Here is a 19,972-nt window from a genome sequence, read left to right as displayed (position 1 = left end):
GCTTCTTTCTGCACCTCTCTTGCTTCTTTCTGCACCTCAATTGCCTCTTTCAGCACCTCTGTTACTTTGTTTCTGCAGATCTCTTGCCTCTTTCAGCACCTCTGTCGCTTCTTTCTGCACCGCAATTGCCTCATTCAGCACCTCTGTTGCTTTTTTCTGCATATCTCTTGCCCCTTTCTGCACCTCACTTGCCTTTTTCAGCACCTCTGATGCTATTTTCTGACGATCTCTTGCCTCTTTCTGCACCTCTCTTGGCTTTATCTGCATCCCTGTTCAATTTTTCTACCCCTTACTTACCGCTTTTTGCACTTCTCTTGCTTCTTTCTTCACCTCTGTAGCTTCTTTCTGCACTTCTCTTGCCTCTTTCTACACCTCTGAGTTAGATGTAGTTTCAATCCCCCTTCCCTATTATGTACTAGGGACTTACAGTGGAAGTCATACCAATCACAGGGGTACCCACACCCATAGAGTACCCTAGTGTATCTATGTGTTTTCACTGTTTTATAAGTGTCTTTGACCATAGCATTGGCTCCGGGCAGTTACCACCAGTACAAGTCAGCAAAAAGTTGGGGGCACATGCCTCTTTTAGCACCTCTGTTGCTTATTTCTGCAGATTTCTTGCCTCTTTCTCTACCCCTCTTTTCTCTTTCTCTGCCTCTCTTGCCTCTATCTGCACCCCTGTTACCTCTTTCTGCACCTTTCCTACCTGTTTCTGCACCTCTCTTCCCTCTTTCTGTACCTCTGTTGCCTCTTTGTGCACTTCTCTTGCTCTTTCTGCACCCTTTGTGCCTCTTTCAGCACCTTTGTTACTTCTTTCTACACTTCTCTTCATTCTTTCTGCACCCCTCTTGCTTCTTTCCATACCGCTCTTGCCTCTTTGTGCACCCCTCCTACCTTTTTTTGGCACCTCTGTTTGTTCTTTCTGCACTGCTCTGGCTTCTTTCTGCACCTTACTTTCTACACCTCTGTGGATTCTTTCAGCAATTCTCTTACCTTTTTCTGCAGTTCTCTTGCCTGTTTCTGACTCTCTTGCCTCTTTCTGCACCGTCTTCCCTCTTTGTGCAACTCTCTAGACTCTTTCTACACCTCTCTTCCCTCTTTCTGCACCACTCTTGCCTCTTTTTGTACCTCTGTTGCTTCTTTCTGCACATCTCTTCCTTCTTTCTGAACTCCTTTTGCCTCCTTCTGCACCTCTGTTGCTTCTTTCTGCACTTCTCTTCCTTCTTTCTGCACTCCTCTTGCCTCCTTGTACACCTCTGATGCTTCTTTCTGCACCTCTCTTGCTTCTTCCTGCACTTCAATTGCCTCTTTCAGCACCTCTGTTACTTTGTTTCTGCAGATCTCTTGCCTCTTTCAGCACCTCTGTTGCTTTTTTCTGCTGATCTCGTGCCCCTTTCTGCACCTCACTTGCCTCTTTCAGTACCTCTGTTGCTTTTTTTCTGCAGATCTCTTGCCTCTTTCTGCACCTCTCTTGTCTCTATATGCATCCCTGTTCAATGTTTCTGCACCTTTCCTGTCTGTTTGTGCACCTCTCTTGCCTCTTTCTGTACCTCTGTTCCCTCTTTGTACACTTTTCTTGCTCTTTGTGCACCCTTCGTGCCTCTTTCAGCACCTCTGTTGCTTCTTTCTGCACTTCTCTTCCTTCTTTCTGCACTCCCCCTGCCTCTTTCTGCACCTCTGATGCTTCTTTCTGCAATTCTATTGCTTCTTTCTGCACCTCTCTTGCCTCTTTCTGCACCTCTCTTGCTTCTTTCTGCACCTCTCTTGCCTCTTTCTGCACCTCTCTTGCTTCTTTCTGCACCACAATTGCCTCTTTCAGCACCTCTGTTGCTTTTTCTGCAGACCTCTTGCCCCTTTCTGCACCTCACTTGCCTCCGTCAGCACCTCTGTTGCTTTTTTCTGCAGATCTCTTGCCTCTTTCTGCACCTCTCTTGGCTCTATCTGCATCCTGGTTCAATCTTTCTGCACCTTTCCTGCCTGTTTGTGCACCTATCTTGCCTCTTTCTGTACCTCTGTTGTCTTTTTCTGTACTTTTCTTGCTTTTTGTGTACCTTTGTACCTCTTTCAGCACCTGTTGCTTCTTTCTGCACTTCTCTTCCTTCTTTCTGCACTCCTCTTGCCTCCTTGTACACCTCTGATGCTTCTTTCTGCACTTCTATTGCCTCTTTCTGCACCTCTCTTGCTTCTTTCTGCACCTCACTTGCCTCTTTCTGCACTTTTCTTGCTTCTTTCTACACCTCTGTGGCTTCTTTCAGCAATTCTCTTACCTTTTTCTGCAGTTCTCTTGCCTGTTTCTGCATTCTCTTGCCTCTTTCTGCACCGTCTTCCCTCTTTGTACAACTCTCTAGACTCTTTCTACACCTCTCTTCCCTCTTTCTGCACCACTCTTGCCTCTTTTTGTACCTCTGTTGCTTCTTTCTGCACTCCTCTTGCCTCCTTGTACACCTCTGATGCTTCTTTCTGCACCTCTCTTGCTTCTTTCTGCACCTCAATTACCTCTTTCAACACCTCTGTTACTTTGTTTCTGCAGATCTCTTGCCTCTTTCAGCACCTCTGTTGCTTTTTTCTGCCGATCTCTTGCTTCTTTCTGCACCTCACTTGCCTCTTTTAGTACCTCTGTTGCTTTTTTTCTGCAGATCTCTTGCCTCTTTCTGCACCTCTCTTGCTTCTTTATGCACTGCAATTGCCTCTTTCAGCACCTCTGTTGCTTTTATCTGCAGATCTCTTGCCCCTTTCTGCACCTCACTTGCCTCTTTCAGCACCTCTGATGCTTTTTTCTGCAGATCTCTTGCCTGTTTCTGCACCTCTCTTGGCTGTATCTGCATCCTTGTTCAATCTTTCAGCAACTTTCCTGCCTGTTTCTGCACCTCTCTTGCCTCTTTCTGCACTTTTCTTGCTCTTTGTGCACCCTTTGCGCCTCTTTCAGCACCTCTGTTGCTTCTTTCTGCACTTCTCTTACTTCTTTCTGCACTCCTCCTGCCTCTTTGTGCACCTCTGATGCTTCTTTCTGCACTTCTATAGCCTCTTTCTACACCTCTCTTGCCTCTTTCTGCACCTCTCTTGCTTCTTTCTGCACCTCTCTTGCTTCTTTCTGCACCTCACTTGCCTCTTTCAGCACCTCTGATGCTTTTTTCTGCAGATCTCTTGCCCCTTTCTGTACCTCTCTTGGCTCTATCTGCATCCCTGTTCAATTTTTGTGACCCTTACCTGCCACTTTCTGCACTTCTCTTGCTTCTTTCTACACCTCTGAGTTAGATGTAGTTTTAATCCCCCTTCCCTATTATGTACTAGGGACTTATAGTGGAAGTCATACCAATCACAGGGGTACCCCAACCCATAGTGTACCCTAGTGTATGTATATGTTTTCACTGTATTGTAAGTGCCTTTGACCATAGATGGGCTCTGGGCCTGGTTAGTCAGAGTCAGTTACCACCAGTACCAGTCAGCAAAAAGTTGGGGGCACAGGATGACTTTGCAACATGGCCTCTTTGTGCAGCTCTGATGCTTCTTTCTGCACTTCTATTGCCTCTTTCTGCACCTCTCGTGCTTCTTTCTGCACCTCAATTCCCTCTTTCAGCACCTCTGTTGCTTTTTTCTGCAGATATACTGCCTCTTTCTGCACCTCTCTTGGCTCTATCTGCATCCTTGTTCAATCTTTCTGTACCTTTCCTGCCTGTTTGTACACCTCTCTTGCCTCTTTCTGTACCTCTGTTGCTTCTTGCTGCACTTTTCTTGCTCTTTGTGCACCCTTCGCGCCTCTTTCAGCACCTCTGTTGCTTCTTTCTGCACTTCTCTTCCTTCTGTCTGCACTCCTCTTGCCTCCTTGTAAACCTCTGATGCTTCTTTCTGTACCTCTCTTGCTTCTTTCTGCACCGCAATTGCCTCTTTCAGCACCTCTGTTGCTTTTTTCTGCACATCTATTGCCCCTTTCTGCACCTCACTTGCCTCTTTCAGCACCTCTGATGCTTTTTTCTGCAGATCTCTTGCCTCTTTCTGCACCACTCTTGGCTCTTTTTGCATCTCTGTTCAATTTTTCTGCCCCTTACTTACCGCTTTTTGCACTTCTCTTGCTTCTTTCTTCACCTCTGTTGCTTCTTTCTGCACTTCTCTTGCCTCTTTCTACACCTCTGAGTTAGATGTAGTTTCAATCCCCCTTCCCTATTATGTACTAGGGACTTACAGTGGAAGTCATAACAATCACAGGGGTACCCACACCCACAGAGTACCCTAGTGTATGTATGTGTTTTCACTGTATTATAAGTGTCTTTGACCATAGCATTGGCTCCGGGCAGTTACCACCAGTACAAGTCGGCAAAAAGTTGGGGCACATGCCTCTTTTAGCACCTCTGTTGCTTATTTCTGCAGATTTCTTGCCTCTTTCTGTACCCCTCTTTTCTCTTTCTCTGCCTCTCTTGCCTCTATCTGCACCCCTGTTACCTCTTTCTGCACCTTTCCTACCTGTTTCTGCACCTCTCTTGCCTCTTTCTGTACCTCTGTTGCCTCTTTGTGCACTTCTCTTGCTCTTTCTGCACCCTTTGCGCCTCTATCAGCACCTTTGTTACTTCTTTCTACACTTCTCTTCATTCTTTCTGCACCCCTCCTGCTTCTTTTCATACCGCTCTTGCCTCTTTGTGCACCCCTCCTACCTTTTTTTTGCACCTCTGTTTGTTCTTTCTGCACTGCTCTTGCTTCTTTCTGCACCGTACTTGCCTCTTTCTGCACTTTTCTTGCTTCTTTCTACACCTCTGTGGCTTCTTTCAGCAATTCTCTTACCTTTTTCTGCAGTTCTCTTGCCTGTTTCTGCACTCTCTTGCCTCTTTCTGCACCATCTTCCCTCTTTGTGCAACTCTCTAGACTCTTTCTACACCTCTCTTCCCTCTTTCTGCACAACTCTTGCCTCTTTTTGTACCTCTGTTGCTTCTTTCTGCACATCTCTTCCTTCTTTCTGAACTCCGTGTGCCTCCTTCTGCACCTCTGTTGCTTCTTTCTGCACTTCTCTTTTTCTTTCTGCACTGCTATTGCCTCTTTCTGCATCCCTCTTGCCTCTTTGAGCACCTCTTTTGGCTTCTTTCTACACTTCTCTGTCGTCTTTCTGCACCCCTCTTGCCTCTTTCTGCACCACTGATGCTTCTTGTGAGAAGTTGGCCTGATATATGCTGTCCACTAGTTATAGTGGGCACCTTGTATCAGTCCAAACAACGCCTTATGATGATAGGTTAAAGACAAAAGTTACTCATTTTTAACCATGAATGAGCGCCGACTGACACAAATAGACCGTCAGTTTTAAATGCCAATAACTACAAGTCCATAGTGGATCATACCTCGTATTTAAGTTGTGAGATGTTGGCCTGGTATATCCTGTCCACTAATTATAGTGGGCACCCTGTACCAGTCCAAACAACCCCTTATTGGTTAAAGGTTAAAGACAACCTTTATTGAAAGCTATCCTAGTGGTAGATATGGAGAGCATCCTTCAGGCTAAGTCTTGAAGGAATGTAAAGCAGCTTGTTTTACCAGTCTATAATCTCTTGAATGACCAAATGAAACGACAACCACACCAGGTATATATTTAAAATATATGTATTTAAGATTAAAAAAAAACACCCCTCTAGTCTCTTTATGACCCATCATCAGGGTTCTGTGAGAGGAGGTCAGGGAGTGGGTCACTCTCTTCCTCCTGCCCCTCATCAATAGCCATGAGCAAGCCCATGTCAGCCCTGTCTACATATGGCTTTAGCCTGTTGACATGGAGAACCCCGTGGGGACTCCTGGGCGTTCCTAGGTCAACTAAGTAGGTAACCTCTCCCTTCTGTTCAACAATAGTGTGGGGTCCATTCCTTTTTTCTTGGTGAGCTGCTGGGATTCACATGCTCCAACACCCACACTTTCTCTCCTGGCTGGTAGACAGTCAGTACAGCCTTTTGGTCATGCCAGGGTTTTTGCAGTTCCTGGCTAGCCTCAAGGTTTTTAGTTGCCTTTTTCATGTACTCAGCCATCCTGGAGCGGACACCAAGTACATAGTCCACTATGTCTTGCTTTGGGGGCTTGAGAGGTAACTCCCATCCTTCCTTCACCAAACACAATGGACCTCTGACAGGGTGACCAAACAAAAGTTCAAAGGGGCTGTAGCCAACCCCCTTTTGTGGCACCTCCCTGTATGCAAACAAAAGGTATGGCAAGAGAATGTCCCATCTTCGCCTAACCTTTCTGGGAGCCCTTTAATCATGCCCTTTAATGTTTTGTTGAACCTTTCAATCAAACCATTGCATTGTGGGTGATAGCAGGTGGTAAATTTGTAAGTCACTTCACACTCCTTCCACATTGCTCTTAAGTAACCAGACATGAAGTTGGTACCTCTGTCTGATACCACCTCCTTAGGAAAACCCACTCTTGAGACAATTCCCAACAGGGCTCTTGCCACCACAGGTGCTGTAGTGGTCCTAAGGGGTATAGCTTCTGGGTACCTGGTAGCATGATCCACTACCACCAGGATAAATCTGTGCCCAGATGCTGTTTGGGGATCCATGGGACCAACAATGTCAATCCCTACCCTTTCAAAGGGCACCCCCACCACAGGTAGTGGTATCAGGGGGGCCTTTGTAGTGTGACCTGCTTTGCCACTGGTGTGGCAGATAACACAGGAGAGACAAAACTCATTTGTGTCTTCAGACATGTGGGGCCAGTGAAAGTGAGGGACAAGTCTGTCCCAAGTCTTGTTCTGGCCCAGGTGACCTGCTAAAGGGATATTATGGACTAGGGTCAATAGGCAGCCCCTGAACTTCAGAGGTATAACCAACCTCCTGGTGGCACCAGGCTTGGGGTCTCTACGCTCTGAGTACAGGAGTCCATCATCCCAATACACCTTATGGGTACCACTAGCACTCCCAGCAGCCTCAGCAGCAGCTTGCTGTCTGAGGGGTTTAAGAGAGGGGCAGCTCTGCTGCTCCTGGCTCAGATCTGCCCTGGAAGGGCTCCCTGTCCCCAATAACTCAACCTGATCAGGCTCAAGCTCCTCTGGGACAGTTCCTTCTTCAGGACTGTGATCATCTCCCTCAAGTGACTGATCTTCCTTCTGAGTCAGGGGGGAAGGCTCTGCTTTAACCCTTCTGCTCATCCTCTTGGATGGCACTTGGTCCATTCTTCCAGAATCCAAGGCCTGTTCAGTTTCAGACATTTTGGCCTGTGACCTGGTCACAGCAAACACATCTGCATGAGTCCTGAGCTCTACTTCTGCCCAAGTTGAAGTCTCTAGATCATTGCCAAACAAGCATTCGACTGGTAGGTCTGCACTCACCACAACCTTCTTAAGGCCAGTTACCCCTCCCCAGGAGAAGTTAACAACTGCCAGAGAATGGTCTGTTCTGACATTGCTAGCATTGGTCACTTGGTACATTTCACCAAGTATAATCTGCCCAGGATCCACAAGATCTTTTGTCACCATAGTGACACTTGCTCCTGTATCCCTGAATGCCAAAGCCTGTACTCCATTGATTAAAGGCTGTTGCCTGTACTTATCCAAGTTACTGGGACTCACAGAGGGGGTCATATCCATGACCCCATCACAGACAAGACCAGCCTGAGTGGTTTCTCTGACTAGGCCAGAGCCCAACTCAGTACCCCGGGTCAACCCTACTAAACCCTTGGCCCGTGTATTTCCACCACCAATTGTAACTGCACTAGAGGGAACAGGTGCCTTAGGGGCATTGGTGGGGACTGGGGTATTCTCTTTGGAATTGGTGCAATCACTGGTCCAGTGTATCTTTTGCTTACAGACTTTGCACCATGGTTTCTTTTGGCCTTTCCCTTTGTTGGACTGTGAATCCCCACCTGAAGAAGATTTTTGGGGACCTTGTGAAGACTTCTGGTCTTTACCCTTCTCCCCACCCTTATCAGAGTTCTTAGAATCTTGCTTCTTTGGGTCACCACCTTGGTTCTGTACCTTCTGCCTCACCCTGGTTCTGACCCATTTGTCTGCCTTCTTTCCCAATTCTTGGGGAGAGGTCAGATCAGAGTCTACCAGGTGCTGGTGCAACAGCTGATTATGAGAGTTATTAAGAAACGGCTCCCTCATTATCAGATTGTACAATCCTATGAAGTCACACACTTTACTGCCCAATAACGAACCTTCCAGAGCCATAGCAGCACAGTCAACAAAGTCCACCCAGTCTTGATGTTGTGCTTTTTGTGTATCCCTGAACTCTAACCTGTATTGTTCAGTGGTTAGGCCAAACCCATCGATCAGTGCACTTTTCAAGACCTGGTAATCATCAGCATCCTCTTCTCTTACAGTGAGGAGCTTATCTCTACCTTTGTCTGCAAAGGAGAGCTATAAGATTGCTGCCCACTGCCCTTGGGGGACCTTCTGTACTTTACAGGCCCTCTCCAAGGCAGTTATCCATTTGTGGATGTCATTCCCACTCTGGTAGGGAGGGACACTCTTACTTAGGTTTCTATGGTCATAAGACCTCTCCCTATCTCTAGGGAAGTTGCTGCCACCAAGGGACTCTAGTCCCTCCTTTTTTGCTAGCTCTGTAGAGCTCTAGGGCTTCCCTATCTAGGGCCATCTGCTGCTTTCTGAGGTTGACTCATACTTCAGAAGTCTCTCTCTCCTCTCCTGGGAGGTTTCCCTCCCTCTGTGAGAAGAAACAGAGGTCCCTACAGATGAGGAGGACTTAACAGACTCCCTTGAGAGAGATTAATTCCTTCTAACCCTACCTTCAACTCTTCCTGGAGGGACAAAGAGGGGAGCATTGGGCTCATCCTCATCCAGTTGAGCTGTGGTGACCAGATCCTGATCATTGTCATCAGTCTGGTCAGCAGCAGAGTTTGGGCCAGGGGGAGTTCTACCCCCATATCCACCCTCAGCTGCTGTCCCACCCACTCTGCCTACCCCTTCAGGCCCACTAGGCCCTGAGAGATCATCCAGCCTGAGTATCTGTAAAAGATGCTGGGTGGTTGGGCTTTTGCCTGTCTTCAGCTTCCTAATGGAACATAAGGCCCTAAGCTGTGCAAAGGTGAGATCCTCATATTTATAGGGAAGAAGCCCACTGGCTTCTGGCAGGGACCCACTGGTTCCTGGCTGATTAGACATTACAAGTGTGGTGTGGTGTATTGCACTACCTACACTAGTGTGGCCTAATAACTCTCTTGAGTTGTAGAAAGGGTGTGATATCCCTTAGCACACAACTCTAAGTTCAGTAGAACTTACTGTATACTAAACTTGATATTATATGTACCTAAGGTACCTTTAGTGGTTTTCAGTTGATCAATTCAATTGAGATTATCTGGTAAAACAATAGCAAGCTGGAATCCCACACGCTGCACACCAATGTGAGTAGTTGGCCTGATAAATGCTGTCCAATAGTTATAATGGGCACCTTGCATCAGTCCAAACAACCCCTTATGGTGATAGGTTAAAGACAACCTTTATTGAAAGCTATCCTAGTGGTAGCTATGGAGGGCAGCATTCAGGCTAAGTCTTGAAGGAATGTATAGCAGCTTGTTTTACCAGTCTATAATCTCTTGAATGACCAAATGAAAGGACAACCACACCAGGTATATATTTAAAATATATGTATTTAAGATAAAACACACCCCTCTAGTCTCTTTATGAGACTGGAGTTCGAAGTACTTAAGTTACAAGTCAGTATTCAACAGTAAAAGCACAAATACACGTTTGGGCCCTAGGGGCGTACCAAACCATATACCAATAAAGTTGTATAAGAACCACGACTGAACTAGACACAAGGCCTAGAGCCTGTAGAAGTGCTTGGACCACAAGGAACCACCCAAGGTAGTGACATAGGGGACCCACGGGGGACGCGTGCAGTGTGAGAACACAGCCGCGAATTGCCGTTAACTTCTATGGGGAAAGTCGCGGTTGGAAATTAAGAGTTTAAGGACACTTAGAAGATGACTACGAGCGAACCCTTTTGGACTTAGAGATGTCTAGGGCCAACACCCATGAGAGCACTGGAGTACTCGTGTTACCTCACCCAGGGAAGCCGGGTGCATAGGTGTCAAATGGTGTAGGGTCGCGTCGCAGTTTTCAATGGAAGCTGTTCAAGAAGTGCTGCTGCCGTGAAGAGGAGAAGTGTCTGAAGAGATCCAAGCCTGGATCAAGGATGGAAGGAACCTGAAAGCAGAGGGGACAGAGTCTGGGTCACTTACCAGTGACCAGGGGCACGATAGTCCAATGCCCACAGATGTTGGGTGCTTCAGGTGAGTTGATGGGTGTCTTGATTCTTCAGCCACGAGGTCCAAGAGGTGTTGACAACAACCAGGAGCTGGATTCGAGCTGTCCCACAAAGTCTGTCGAGTGCTGCGGTGTCAGCGACCAGATTGGACCCAACAAGCCTTGGCAACGGCAAGTCACTTGGAAATAGAAGAAGGACGTCGGTGCAGACCAGCTAGGGCTGGGGGACTCACCCAGCAAGGGTAAGTCGGGGCACGTCTGGAGCAACCAGGAAAGCCCAATCAGAAGAGGAGTTGCCTTCATGGGGACCTACTAGCCAACGGGTTAGCAATCGCGAAGGAGCCTCAAGCGGTTGCACTTGAAACTGGCCACGGGTCACTCGTGGAGTGGAGGCCAGAGATCTTCAGTGCAGGAGGTGCTCAAGGCTGGGGCTACTCGGAGCCCAAAGCACAACTTCGAGGAAGACCAGGAAGATGATGGATCAGCAAAAGATCACGGTGTCCAGGGGTCATGGTTCCACATCACCCACGATAACCACGGGCCTCAGCTTTGCTATGGAGTCAGGGTAGCCTCAGGGAAGTCTGGAAATCCACCTCTGGGGATGCAGAGACTTTGGCGTCTGGCGGGAGCTTCAGAATTGCAGAACGGACAGTTGCTTCTTTGGTGCCTGCCAAGCAGGGGAGTCACTCCTTGACCCCAAGGGAGATTTCTTCAGTCTTGCAGTTGAAATAGAATGTCGAAGGTACAGGGTATATGTTGCAGAGTTTCGTCCAGGGTAATCTAAAGTCTCAAGGACTGGGTTCCCATACTTATACAAAGTTTGGGGGTTGGACATACTCTAGGGACCCACCTATGGGAGGGTTTGGAAAGAGGGGTGGTTACATCCATTTCCTTTGTCCAGGTTCACGCCAGAGCAGTGGCAGATAGCCCCTACAACCGGTTTGAACTGGACTATGCACAGGGACACCAAGTGTGCCCCCAGTGCAGGACTTCAAAGCACTAGAGAGTGCTCCTGCCCAGCCCCAATACACATCTGCCTGTCTGGGGAGGTGGTTACACCTCCCTGGGACATGAAACCTATTGTCCAGGCCTCCCCTGCCAGAGTTTCGGTCAGCAGCAGGAGGCCAGACCCGTGTCTGTGGCAGTGGCAGTGGCATCCATTTTGTGATGCCAGGGCTGTAGAAAGTCTTTACCGGGTAGACCCGTGTGAACATGTCTCTCCCTCTAGAAGGGTGGAATGCTACCCCTGCCACCAGAACTGGTGGGGTAGTATTCCAAAGGGTTTGACACCAAACACGACATGTTTTCGTGCAGCCAGTCCAAAGTTAGCATTTACCGCACTTAAGAGTATATGGTCAGGCTGCACCACAAACAGCATTAGAGGAGGTACTCCGAACGCTGCAGAGGGGCTCTGCTCATGCAGGGGCACCCTCTCACATAAAAACCAAGCACTCTAAAGTTCAGGATTGTTAAGGCCTGCCATAGGAGTGACTTATAGGTTTTATATGTGTGTGCAATGGTAGTGATATAGGTAGCCTATGCCACAGTAAGGGGTGCATGCACCACCTTACCCAGGCTGCAGTAGCAGACCTGTGGTGTCATTTTGGAGTGCTTCCCAGGGGTGGCATAATACATGCTTCAGCCCCTGGTAGGCCTCTGAGGTACCTATGCCCTAGGTACTTAGTATACCATATACTAGTGGCTTATAAGGCACTCCAGAATCCAATTAGAAATGTACCTAATGTACATGGAAACCCTTTTAGAGAGGAAGCAGCTAGGCTGGGGTCCTGATTAGCAGGGCCACAGCCAGACTAAGGTCGAAAAACAGTGAAACACCAGCAAACAGTGGAGGTACCCATGTGAAGCAGATCCTACTCTCCTACACTTCTTTCGGCAGCAGCACTTCTTGAACAGCTACCATTGAAAACAGCGACGCGACCTTCACCATTTGACACCTATGCACACGGCTACCCTGGGTGAGGTAACTCTAGTACTCCAGTGCTCCCATGGGTGTTGGCCCTAGACACCTCTAAGTCCAGAAGGGTTTGCTCATAGTCATCCTCTAAGTGTCCTTAAACTCTTAATTTCCAACCGCGATGTTCCCCATCGAAGATAACAGCGATTCGCGGCTGTGTTCTCACACTGCACGCGTCCCCCGTGGGTCCCCTGTGTCACTACCTTGGGTAGTTCCTTGTGGTCCAAGCACTTCTACAGGCTCTAGGCCTTGTGTCTAGTTCAGTCTTGGTTCTTATACCACTTTATTGGTATTTGGTTTGGTACGCCCCTAGGGCCCAAACGTGTATTTGTGCTTTTACTGTTGAATACTGACTTGTAATTTAAGTACTTCGAACTCCAGCCTCATAAAGAGACTAGCGGGATGTGTTTTATCTTAAATACATATATTTTAAATATATACCTGGTGTGGTTGTCCTTTCATTTGGTCATTCAAGAGATTATAGACTGGTAAAACAAGCTGCTTTACATTCCTTCAAGACTTAGCCTGAAGGATGCCCTCCATAGCAACCACTAGGATAGCTTTCAATAAAGGTTGTCTTTAACCTATCACCATATGGGGTTGTTTGGACTGATACAAGGTGCCCACTATAACTAGTGGACAGAATATATCAGGCCAACTTCTCACATTGGTGTGCAGCGTGTGGGATTCCAGCTTGCTATTGTTTTACCATATAATCTCAATTGAATTGATCAACTGAAAACCACTAAAGGTACCTTAGGTACATCTAATATCAAGTTTACTATACAGTAAGTTCTACTGAACTTAGAGTTGTGTGGTAAGGGATAGCACATCCTTTCCACAACTCAAGAGAGTTTAGTAGGCCACACTAGTGTAGGTAGTGCAATACACCACACCACACTAGTAATGTCTAATCAGCCAGGAACCAGTGGGTCCCTGCCAGAAGCCAGTGGGCTTCTTCTCTATAAATATGAGGATCTCACCTTTGCACAGCTTAGGGCCTTATGTTCCATTAGGAAGCTGAAGACAGGCAAAAGCCCAACCACCCAGCATCTTTTACAGATACTCAGGCTGGATGATCTCTCAGGGCCTAGTGGGCCTGAAGGGGGAGGCAGAGTGGGTGGGACAGCAGCTGAGGGTGGATATGGGGGTAGAACTCCCCCTGGCCCAAACTCTGCTGCTGATCAGACTGATGACAATGATCAGGATCTGGTGACCACAGCTCAACTGGATGAGGATGAACCCAATGCTCCCCTCTTTGTCCCTCCAGGAAGAGTTGAAAGTAGGGTTAGAAAGAATAAATCTCTCTCACGGGAGTCTGTTCAGTCTACCTCATCTGCAGGGACCTCTGTCTCTTCTCACAGAGGGAGGGAAACCTCCCAGGAGAGGAGAGAGAGACTGCTGAAGTACGAGCAAGATAAATTTAACCTCAGAAAGCAGCAGATGGCCCTAGATAGGGAAGCCCTAGAGCTCTACAGAGCTAGCAAAAAGGAGGGACTAGAGCCCCTTGGTGGCAGCAATTTCCCTAGAGGTATGGAGAGGTCTAATGACCATAGAATCCCAAGTAAGAATGTCACTTCCTACCAGAGTGGGGATTACATACACAAATGGATAACTGCCTTGGAGAGGGCCTGTAAAGTACAGAGGGTCCTCCAAGGGCAGTGGGAAGCAGTCTTATGGCTCTCCTTTGCAGACAAAGGCAGAGATAAGCTCCTCACTGTAAGAGAAGAGGATGCTGATGATTACCAGGTCTTGAAAAGTGCACAAATAGATGGGTTTGGCCTAACCACTGAACAATACGGGTTAAAGTTTAGGGATACCCAAAAAGCACAAAATCAAGACTGGGTGGACTTTGTTCACTGTGCTGCTATGGCTCTGGAAGGTTGGTTATTGGGCAGTAAAGTGTGTGACTTCATAGGATTGTACAATCTGATAATAAGGGACCAGATTCTTAATCACTGTCAAATTCAGCTGTTGCACCAGTACCTGGTAGACTCTGATCTGACCTCTCCCCAAGAATTGGGAAAGAAGGCAGACAAATGGGTCAGAACCAGGGTGAGGCAGAAGTTACAGAACCAAGGTGGTGACCCAAAGTAGCAGGATTCTAAGAACTCTGACAAGGGTGGGGACAAGGAAAAAGACCAGAAGTCTTCACAAGGGCCCCACAAATCTTCTTCAGGTGGGGATTCACAGTCCAACAAAGGGAAATGCCAAAAGAAGCCATGGTGCAAAGTATGTAAGCAAAAAACGCACTGGACCAGTGATTGCACCAAGTCCAAAGAGAATACTCCAGCCCCCACCAATGCCCCTAAGGCACCTGCTCCCCCTAGTGCAGTTACAATTGGTGATGGGAATACACAGGCCAAGGGTTTAGTAGGGTTGACCCTAGGTACTGAGTTGGGCTCTGGCCTAGTTAGAGAAACCACTCAGGCTGTTCTTGTCTGTGATGGGGGGCATGGATATGACCCCCTCTGTGAGTCCCAGTAACGTGGGCAAGTACAGGCAACAGCCTTTATTCAAAGGAGTACAGGCTTTAGCATTCAGGGACACAGGAGCAAGTGCCACTATGGTGACAATAGATCTTATGGATCCTGGGCAGATCATACTTGGTGAAATGTACCAAGTGACCAATGCTAGCAATGTCAGAACAGACCATTCTCTGGCAGTTGTTAACTTCTCCTGGGGAGGGGTAACTGGCCTTAAGAAGGTTGTGGGGAGTGCAGACCTACTAGTCGAATGCTTGCTTGGCAATGATCTATAGACTTCAGCTTGGGCAAAAGTAGAGCTCAGGATTCATGCAGAAATGCTGGGCATCCCTGCAGATGTGTTTGCTGTGACCAGGTCACAGGCCAAAATGTCTGAAACTGAACAGGCCTTGGATTCTGGAAGAATGGACCAAGTGCCGTCCAAGAGAAGGAGCAGAAGGGTTAAGGCAGACCCTTCCCCCCTGACTCAGAAGGAGGATCAGTCTCTTGAGGGAGATGATCACAGTCCTGAAGAAGGAACTGTCCCAAGGAGCGTGAGCCTGATCAGGTTGAGTTCTTGGGGACAGGGGGCCCTTCCAGGGCAGATCTGAGCCAGGAGCAGCAGAGCTGCCCCTCTCTTAAACTCCTCAGACAGCAATCTGCTGCTGAAGCTGCTGGGAGTGCTAGTGGTACCCATAAGGGGTACTGGGATGATGGACTCCCGTACTCAGAGTGTAGAGACCCCAAGCCTGGTGCCACCAGCAGGTTGGTTATACCTCTGAAGTTCAGGGGCTTCCTATTGGCCCTAGCCCATGATATCCCTTTAGCAGGTCACCTGGACCAGAACAAGACTTTCAACAGACTTGTCCCTCACTTTCACTGGCCCCACATGTCTGAAGACACAAAGGAGTTTTGTCGCTCCTGTGTAACCTGCCAAGCCAGTGGCAAAACAGGTGGCACAACAAAGGCCCCCCTGATACCACTACCTGTGGTGGGGTGCCTTTGAAAGGGTGGGGATTGACATTGTTGGTCCCATAGATACCCAAACAGCACAGGGGCACAGATTTATCCTGGTGATAGTGGATCATGCTACCAGGTACCCAGAAGCTATACCCCTTAGGACCACTACAGCCCCTGTGGTGGCAAGAGCCCTGTTGGGAATTGTCTCAAGAGGTGGTATCAGACAGAGGTACCAACTTCATGTCTGGTTACTTAAGAGCAATGTGGAAGGAGTGTGGAGTGACTTACAAATTCACCACACCCTATCACCCACAATGCAATGGTTTGGTTGAAAGGTTCAACAAAACCTTAAAGTGCATGATTAAAGGGCTCCCAGAAAAGCTTAGGCGAAGATGGGACATTCTCTTTCCCTGCCTTTTGTTTGCATACAGGGAGGTGCCACAAAAGGGGATTGGCTACAGCACCTTTGAACTTTTGTTTGGTCACCCTGTCAGGGGTCCATTGAGTTTGGTGAAGGAAGGATGGGAGTTACCTCTCAAGCCCTCAAAGCAAGACATAGTGGACTATGTACTTGGTCTCCGCTCCAGGATGCCTGAGTACATGAAAAAGGCAACTAAAAACCTTGAGGCTAGCCAGGAACTGCAAAAAGCCTGGCATGACCAAAAGGCTGTACTGACTGTCTACCAGCCAGGTCAGAAAGTGTGGGTGTTAGAGCCTGTGGCCCCAGCAGCTCTCTAAGACAAATGGATTGGACCTCACACTATTGTTGAACAGAAGGGAGAGGTTACCTACTTAGTAGATCTAGGAACTCCCAGGAGTCCCCACAAGGTTCTCCATGTCAACAGGCTAAAGCCATATGTAGACAGGGCTGACATGGGCTTGCTCATGGCTACTGATGAGGGACAGGAGGAGAAGAGTGACCCACTCCCTGACCTCCTCTCACAGGACCCTGATGATGGGTCAGTTGATGGTGTGGCCTTAGCAGGCAGCCTCACTGCCCAGCAGCAAACTGATTGCAGACAGGTACTCAATCAGTTCAGAAACATGTTTTCTCTGACTCCTAGTCAGACTACCTGGTGCACTCATGAAGTGGACACTGGGGACAGTCTGCCTATTAAAAATAAGATTTATAGGCAACCTGACCATGCCAGGGACTGTATCAGAACAGAAGTCCAGAAAATGTTGGATTTCTTCTTAGAACATGAAGACTCAACTGGTCAAGGTTAGTTTAATGTCCCTGTGTTTGGGGGGTGGGGGGGTTGTGTAGGAGAGTATGATCTGCTTCACATGGATACCCCCACTTTTTGCTGGTGTTTCACTGTTTTTCGATCTTAGTCTGGCTGTGGCCCGGCTAATCAGGACCCCAGCCTAGCTGCTTCCTCTCTTAAATGGTTTCCATGTACATTAGGTAAATTTCTAATTGGATTCTGGAGTGCCTTATAAGCCACTAGTATATGGTATACTATGTACCTAGAGCATAGGTACCTCAGAGGCCTACCAGGGGCTGAAGCATGTATTATGCCACCCCTGGGAAGCACTCCAAAATGACACCACAGGTCTGCTATTCAGCCTGAGTAAGGTGGTGCATGCATCTCTTATAGTGGTATAGCTACCTATATCACTACCATTGCACACACATATAAAACCTATAAGTCACTCCCATGGCAGGCCTTGACAATCCTAAAGGCAGAGGGCTTGGTTTTTATGTGAGAGGGTGCCCCTGCATGAGCAGAGCCCCTCTGCAGCGTTCGGAGTACCTCCTCTAATGCTGTTTGTGGTGCAGCCTGACCATATACTCTTAAGTGCATTATAACCTCGCGGTAAATGCTAACTTTGGACTGGCTGCACGGAAACATGTCGTGTTTGGTGTCAAACGCTTTGGAATACTACCCCGCCCTGCCAGTTCTGGCGGTGAGGGTAGCATTCCACCGTTCTAGAGGAAAATACATGTTCACACGGGTCTACCCGGTAAAGACTTTCTACAGCCCTTGCATCACAAAATGGATGCCACTGCCACAGACACGGGTCTGGCCTCCTGCTGCTGACCGAAACTCCGGCAGGGGAGCCCTGGACAATAGGTTTCCTGTCCCAGGGAGGCGTAACCACCTCCACAGACAGTAGGATGTGTATTGGGGCTGGGCGAGAGAACTCTCTGGTGCTTTGAAGTCCTGCACTGGGGGCACACTTGGTGTCCCTGTGCATAGTCCAGTTCCAACCGGTTGCAGGGGCTACCTGCCCCTGCTCTGGTGCAAAACTGGACAAAGGAAATGGGTGTAACCACCCCTCTTTCCAAACCCTCCCATAGGTGGGTCCCTAGAGTATGTCCAACCCCCAAACTTAGTAGAAGTATGGGAACCCAGTCCTTGCGACTTTAGATTACTCTGGACAAAACTCTGCAACATATATCCTGGACCTTTGATGTTCTTTCTCAAATAGAAGACTGAAGAAATCTCGCTTGGGGTCAAGGAGTGACTCCCCTGCTTGGCAGGCACCAAAGAAGCAACTGTCTGGTCTGCAACTCTGAAGCTCCCGCCAGATGCCGAAGTCTTTACATCACCAGAGGTGGATTTCCAGACTTCCTCGAGGCTACCCTGAGTCCACAGCAAAGCTGAGGCACATGGCTATTGTGGGTGATGTGAAACCGTGACCCCTGAACACCATGATCTTTTTCTGATCTATCATCTTCCTGGTATTCCTTGAAGTTGTACTTTAGGCTCCAAGTAGCCCCTGCCTGGAGCACCTCCTGCACCGAGGATCTCTGGCTTCCACTCCACAAGCGACCCATGGGCCAGTTTCAAGTGCGATCGCTCAAGGCTCCTTTGCAATTGCTAGCCCGTTGGCTAGTGGGTCCCCACAAAGGCGACTCCTCTTCTGATTGGGCTTTTTTGGTTGCTCCAGACGTGCCCCGACTTACCCTTGCTGGGTGAGTCCCACAGACCTTGCTGGTCTGCACCGACATCCTTTTTCTATTTCCAAGTGACTTGCCGTTGCCAAGGCTTGTTGGGTCCAATCTGATCGCCGACACCGCAGTACTCGACAGACTATGAGGTACAGCTCGAATCCAGCTCCTGTTCAACATCGACACCTCCTGGACCACGTGGCTGAAAAATCAACTCACCTGAAGCACACGACATCTGTGGGCATTGGAGTATCGTGCCCCTGGTCATGGTAAGTGACCCAGACTCTGTCCCCTCTGCTTTCAGGTTCCTTCCATCCTTGATCCAGGCTTGGATCTCTTCAGACACTTCTCTTCTTCACGGCAGCAGCACTTCTTGAGTAGCTTCCATTGAAAACATCGACGCGACCCGACACCATTTGACACCTATGCACTGGGCTTCCCTGGGTGAGGAAACTTGAATACTCCGGTGCTCCCGTGGGTGTTCGCCCTAGACACCTCTAAGTCCAGAAGGGTTCGCTTGTAGTCATCCTCTAAGTGTCCTTAAACTCTTAATTTCCAACCGCGACTTTCCCCATAGAAGTTAACGGTGATTCACGGCTGTGTTCTCACACTGCACGCGTCCCCCGTGGGTCCCCTGTGTCACTACCTTGTGTGGTTCCTTGTGCTCCAAGCACTTCTTCAGGCTCTAGGCCTTGTGTCTAGTTCAGTCGTGGTTCTTATACCACTTTATTGGTATATGTTTTGGTATGCCCCTAGGGCCCAAACGTGTATTTGTGCTTTTACTGTTGAATACTGAGTTGTAACTTAAGTACTTCAAACTCCAGCCTCATAAAGATACTAGAGGGGTGTGTTTTATCTTAAATACATATATTTTAAATATATACCTGGTGTGGTAGTCCTTTCATTTGGTCATTCAAGAGATTATAGACTGGTAAAACAAGCTGCTTTACAACCCTTCAAGACTTAGATTGAAGGCTGCTCTCCATAGCTACCACTAGGATAGCTTTCAATAAAGGTTGTCTTTAACCTATCACCATAAGGGGTTGTTTGGACTGATACAAGGTGCCCACTATAACTAGTGGACAGCATATATCAGGCCAACTTCTCACATTTCTGCACTTCTATTGCCTCTTTCTGCACCTCTGTTGCTTCTTTCTGCAGCTGACTTGCCTCTTTCAGCATCTATGATGCTTTTTTCTGCAGATCTCTTGCCTCTTTCTGCACCCCTCTTTTTTCTTTCTGCACCCCTTTTGCCTCTTTCTGCACCTCTGTTGCTTCTTTCTGCACTTCTGTTGCCTCTTTCAGCACCTCTGTTGCTTCTTTCTGCAGCTGACTTGCCTCTTTCAGCACGTCTGTTGCTTTTTTCTGCAGATCTCTTGCCTCTTTCTGCACCCCTCTTTTTTCTTTCTGCACCCCTTTTGCCTCTTTCTGCACCTCTGTTGCTTCTTTCTGCACTTCTGTTGCCTCTTTCAGCACCT

The sequence above is a fragment of the Triturus cristatus genome, chromosome 8 (genome assembly GCF_964204655.1).
Source record: "Triturus cristatus chromosome 8, aTriCri1.1, whole genome shotgun sequence".
Lineage (NCBI taxonomy): Eukaryota > Metazoa > Chordata > Amphibia > Caudata > Salamandridae > Triturus > Triturus cristatus.
This window is presented reverse-complemented; position numbering follows the sequence as displayed.